The sequence below is a fragment of the Euprymna scolopes genome, chromosome 25 (genome assembly GCF_053919585.1).
Source record: "Euprymna scolopes isolate OS-2025 chromosome 25, ASM5391958v1, whole genome shotgun sequence".
NCBI classification, from domain to species: domain Eukaryota; kingdom Metazoa; phylum Mollusca; class Cephalopoda; order Sepiida; family Sepiolidae; genus Euprymna; species Euprymna scolopes.
This window is the reverse complement of record NC_136506.1, coordinates 52,790,551-52,796,777: the sequence shown is the minus strand read 5'-3', so window position 1 is coordinate 52,796,777 and position 6,227 is coordinate 52,790,551. Positions and strand designations below refer to the sequence as shown.

Genomic DNA, 6,227 nt, shown 5'->3' with positions numbered 1-6,227 from the left:
CATCTCTGCCAACTGTTCGCGCAAAATACTGCCAACCTAGAAAACAGCTTTTTCTTCTCCCTTTGTCAGAAAAATCACTCATTAAAAAATGAGGACTGAGGGACAAATAAGAAGAAGCGAGAGTAACAGGAGCTGCCGATAACGCATCCACAATGCGTTTTCTACTCTTCATTAAAAAAAAAAACAAAAAAAAACATTAAGTATTCTACTTAATAAAAGTCCAACAGACGTGTTTAAGGGAAAGTATGGTGATAGATTCCCCTCTCACGAACTAAGAATGAGTACAAATTCGTAATCTATTTTTGCAATCAACTTGGTAGATAAATAAACATTTATGGACGAGAAAAAAAGCTAGCATTTAATAAAACAGAAATACATAAATTAAATACTGAAATAAAATGGAGTTATTAATATTTGAATCTAAAAATAAAAAGTATGATTAAAATTGAAATCACTTATCTCAACAAAAACACGTCCGTCTCCAAAATGTAAACTGAAATGAGGAATTTAAGTTAACAGCGTTCAAAAGATTTTTTTTTAAATTAACCGTTAATTAAATACTGAAATAAAATGGAGTCCTCAGACTCAGAGGAACTTGTTATTAGTTTTCTCTTGGCCGACACCGTTGCACCTCTTGGCGTTGTTTGAGGAGCTGTCTCTTCTGCTGGTTTTTTGGACTTTTTTTGCAACCACTTTACTCCAGGTGCTGGCTTCGTTCTTCTCTACCTCCATTCTTTTTCCTTCCTTCTCCGCTGGCCTCGCAACCACCTTCTCTTTTTCTGCCTCTGCTGCCTTTCTCTTGGGGCAGAAGCGGGACAAATGTCCCGGTTTCTGGCAGTGCCAGCAGTGCGGTCTTCGACCTTCCACTATGACCAGCATGTGCCAGCCCTCGCATGTCAACTGGGAGTGGATATTGTCGAACTCTTTCCTAGTTACTCTCATCTCGACCTTGACATCCCCTGTTTTTATGCCCCTGGGGCCCATCACCGGCTGCACCATCTCCACCTCCCCAAACTGGGACATTGTCGCTCCCAGCTGGTCCTCCGATACGAAGCACGGTACTCCAATGATCGTCACGAACGCACGACGCTTAGACATGCATTCCAGTCGTAGGCAATAATTTTTCCCCTTTTGCAATTCTTATTGCCTCCTCTTTCGTTGGCAGAAGGAGATCCCAAGTGGCGTGGAAACGCCGGACCATATACTGTGTGGGGATCTTTAATTCCCCAAGGATCTCGAGCATTTTTTCCTTGGGGATTCCAGTCAGTCCTTTGCCTTTCACCTCGTACGTCACAAGGGAAACTGTGCGTTCTTGCAATGTTTCCAAGATCCCTGGGACCACTTTCATTTCCGTCCCCTCCACATATTGCTGATATTTCTGTTCATACAGGTCCTTATAATATTGTGGGGTCTTTTTTTCCCTCGGACCCAACGCTTCCGTTATCGGTGCTGTTTCCTTCTGAGTGCCACACCAAGTTGGTGCTGTAGCAACTTGCCTCTGTGCAGCCGGGATCGGAGAATCGTCCTTCGAGAGGGCTGGCCATTCCTCCGCACTGACTGGCACTGGTGCTTTATCCTTTGCCCCTACTATCCCCGGAGAGCACCCATCAACCACAATCACCTCCATAGACTTTGTTTTCCTCAGCTCCTCCGCTGTGGACTTCTGAGGGCTGTTCGAGGTGTGACCGACAGACGTGTTATAGTAAATGTCTTAAAGCGGTCCCATGAAGACATGAAGATGGGCCAGTCATTAGGGTCTGAGTAACAAGAAGAAAATCATACCTGAGATGTTGGATCTGGGTGTGGCTCCTTTCTTTTCTCAAGATGATCTCTTCACCCTGATGGCATTCTGGTGGGAATCTTCATCTCTTTGTCCTCAGGGCCGCCTTTCGACTTCAGACATTTATGAAGGTCTTCATGGCAGACACAAGAAAAATGACACGCGACACAATTGTAATATACAAAGGTATAACTAACTATTTTATTTTACATTAGAGATACAATATATATTACAAAAAAAAACAATTTACAATTAATTTTTACAATAGGCTTTTCAAAGCTAACTAACCTACCCTAACTAGTGTTGAGGGAGGGGGTGGCCCCCCTCATTTACGGAGAGACAGACTATGCGTCCTCACATCATGGTGGTCGTGCAGGAAAAAAGACAGAAAGATAGCAAGGGAATTATGGGAAGGGGTTTCTTTGTATCTCTACGCTCATGGACAATTTACCACCCGTCCATGCTGCAGAGTGTGTTAGAAACAGTGGCACAAGGAAATAGTGCCACATCCCTCCCTATGCAATCCGAAATTTATGAGTATTCATAAATTTCAGAAGTCCCTAATTTTCCGTGAATGGTGCGTCAACCGGCCGTCAGCAATCAATGTCCCCATGCTCTACGTTCCATCAGGAACTCAGTGAAGCAAGTTATTTTTTTCCACCAGGCTCCTGGTAGACTGGTATACTGCTTCAAATACCAGAGAGGGTAATCATCCTCGCCCTCCATCGAGGCAATGACCTCATGATTTCAGTTACTGGATTTACACTTTCTTAAGCAACCATTATAATATTTTTTAACAAAGCCGGATTTTACGTGAGTTCATCACGCCGACCTATACGTATTTCACTAAGCCGGATTGTACGTGAGTTTATCACGCCGACCTATACGTATTTCACTAAGCCGGATTCTACGTGAGTTTATCACGCCGACCTATACGTATTTCACTAAGCCGGATTGTACGTGAGTTTATCACGCCGACCTATACGTATTTGACTAAGCCGGATTCTACGTGAGTTTATCACGCCGACCTATACGTATTTGACTAAGCCGGATTCTACGTGAGTCTATCACGCCGACCTATACGTATTTCACTAAGCCGGATTCTACGTGAGTTTATCACGCCGACCTATACGTATTTCACTAAGCCGGATTCTACGTGAGTTTATCACGCCGACCTATACGTATTTGACTAAGCCGGATTCTACGTGAGTTTATCACGCCGACCTATACGTATTTGACTAAGCCGGATTCTACGTGAGTTTATCACGCCGACTTATACGTATTTCACTAAGCCGGATTCTACGTGAGTTTATCACGCCGACTTATACGTATTTCACTAAGCCGGATTCTACGTGAGTTTATCACGCCGACCTATACGTTTTTTAATTTAGTCTGCATAACATTATTTTCGTAACTGGATTTACGCTCCCTTCAGCAACCAGTATAATGTATTTTAACCAAGTCGGAGTTACGTGACCTCACCACGCCGACCTATATGTATTCCAAGTTATTACTTCAGTTACTGGACTTACGCTCTCTTCAGCAACCAGTATAATATATTTTAGATAAGTCGGGGTTATGTGACCTCATCACGCCGACCTATATGGATTTAGTAAAACCTCGGTCTTCAGAGGTTCTAATCCAATTAATTCTGTTAGAGCAAGGAGTCTGCCGCCGAGCGACCAATAAAAACTATCCACCACGGAATATTTATTAATTATATAAAGAATTAATTAAGAAGGGCACTCAGCCTTCATGAGTTAGAATACTCAATTAGGGGGAAAAAAATTTCCAAAAATAAACAATTCAGAAACCTGGTATACATTAAATCAATGAAATAGGGTGTTAACAATTTTTTTTCTTAAAAAGAAAACATTTTTAAAAAATCATTTCAGAGCACCTCGGTCACAATTAGAATTTGTTTACACAATGCAAACGCATTACAAGTTATTACATTCATAATTAACTTTTTCCCAAATTTCAGGGTACATTTAAAAAGTATGTGTATTTTTTCAAAACTTGATTTACAAAAGATCATTAAAATTTAATTCCAAAATTTAAAAATTATTTCAAGTATTTTGGTTCATCGTTAAAATCAATTTATGTTAGTTAACTTCTTTGCAAAGTAATTCATTTATTACTTTAAAAACAATCTTCTCAAAAGGTCATAAACTTCGAATAGACCCATTTTTCGTAATACAATTCAAAAATTATTCCAAACATTTGGTTCATCATTAATATTAATCTTCCTAAAAGATCATAGAAAATTCATTTTGAATCAATTTGCCCTTCACAATGAGATTCAGAGACATCCCAAAACGTTTTCATTTCGTAATAATTATTTTTATTTAATTGATTCTTAAAAATGATTTCTTCTTTTAGACCATTATCAAGGTCATTTCGAATTCAGAAACTTTTCACGTTAATTAACTTTTTTTTGCAAAGTAATTATTTTATTATTTAAAAGCAACTCTTTTCCTAAACTCACTCACAAGGATTATTTCGAATTAACAAACTCCCGCCACACCTGGGAGTTACATTAGTTAACGACCAGTTCTGTATAGTTAACAGCTCGAAAAAATTAAAGCCTCAATTAAAGAGAGATCCCTCTAAACCGAGGAAATCCCTTTTCTTCTTAAGAATTAATTCAATTTTACGTATATACTCCTCAGTCAATATTTCAGGGACCCCTATCATACGGTCCAATTTCAAATAAACCTTCAATTAAAGAATTCGCTCGAATAATTCTTCCTTAAAAATCATCTAGAATTCAGGAAAATTTCTTTTGTTAGTCAAATAATATTTCCTTAGAAATTATTAAAAATTCAGAGAATATTCGAAATGTAATAGCGTAATTTTTCTTTAAAAAAACTATGAACATTTCAGAGAACTCTTAAAAAATTAACGTAATCATGTAACAGTTGGCTTTTCCAAACACTCGAAGATTTCAAAAAAGTACTTCAAGTTCTGTTTGAATAATTGTCTCTGTTTTTATTTTTAATAAAAACCAATTGAAGACATCATTTAATGTAATTTAACGAAGCATAAATAATTTTGTTCTTTAAACTTGGTAGAAAAATTTAAAAAAACTCCAAGTTAATTCGTTATTATATGCCCTCCTGCAATCAGCCATGGGGGTTTAGCTATACACTCATTAAAACGCAAGAGTAGAGAGAGAGAGAGAATGAGGGGGAAAGAAGGGGATAGAGACAGAGCGATGCCATTACACACCCTACCACCCTCATAACACTATTACGTAATCTCACAAAAAAAACTCTTCGATTTTAAAAGTCACTCTCTCGTCCTCATAGACCCTAAAAGGTAAGGGAATGAGAGAGAGAGAGAAAGATAGAGAGAAGAAGAGAGAGAGAGAGAGGCAGATAGCATTGTTCTACCACCCATTCCTCAACACCCTCGCAAACACCATGACGAGGTCATCTTCGCTTATCTTTCCCATGTGCGGCCATTGTTTTAAAAAATGAGTGACAGGTAGACATTAAACATTTCTACGAGTTTAAAAAAAAAAAAGAAGAAAATAGAAAAACAATCTTATTTTGAACAATTTTGTAAAATACATTCTAACACAAAACTTTCATATTATCTAACCCCAATTTTTTTTTTTTACCAGTAACATTTTTTTTTCTTTTTAAACAGACAAAACATCAATAAAAGAAACATTATCAATTCAAAAAAAATGTCCCCTTATGTTTCAGCTTTAATTGTTACCTAACCTGAAAAATAAACACATCAACTGTTCATGGAATAAAATGTAATGTAAAAGTTCTATTTTTTCAAATCTGAATCTAACACTTGCAAAGTCAAAAGAATTTTTTAAAAAGTTCTATATTTTTATAAACCTGAAATAAAGATCAGATAAAAAATGTTAGGTATCCTTTATTTTCTTTCCTTTTTTCCCCCTTTTAAATTTATTTTTCGAGCTTCGTGTTTGAAGGATTTTTTTCTTTTTTTTTTTTCATGTAATAACAAGATGCATAGATATACACACATATCGATATATATCCGGAGACAGACAGAAAGAGAGAAAGCGTGAGAGAGAAAGAGATATTGCATATTCTAGAGACACTTTTTTCTCATCTCTGTTTTTTTTTTTTTTTTTTTTTGTGGGACACATTTCTTACTTTTTTTTCGAAGGGTTACTTTCAATACTCTTTTTTTTTTAATCGATCCTTTGTAAACTGTTTTTTTGTTTTTTTTTGTAGGTGCAAGACAATTTTTTGTTCAGGTTCTGAATTTTCCTTTTTGAGTGCGTTTTTTTTTTTTTTTTTTTTTTTTTTTGTGCGCGTGTGTACTGGTCTGCCATTTTTTAAAAATTTTGCCAGAAATAGTTTTTCCGTTTTTAAAGACCGTGGACCATTTTTTTTTTATTCGATTCGTCTAGTGGTCGTTATTTTTGGTTGTGCCGTGGGTTTAAGGGTCGAAATTATTT

At 37.0% G+C, this 6,227-nt stretch overlaps 1 long non-coding RNA gene across 1 annotated transcript; it reads right to left on the bottom strand.

The window, feature by feature from the left end:
* Positions 1–1,951: 1,951 nt before the first annotated feature.
* LOC145247350 (uncharacterized) lies at positions 1,952–4,052 on the bottom strand. Its single transcript, XR_013863252.1, has 2 exons — positions 3,152–4,052; positions 1,952–2,612 (listed from the first exon to the last, which is right to left on the bottom strand). It is a non-coding gene; the product is annotated as an uncharacterized LOC145247350 (long non-coding RNA).
* Between the last annotated feature and the right edge of the window lie 2,175 nt (positions 4,053–6,227).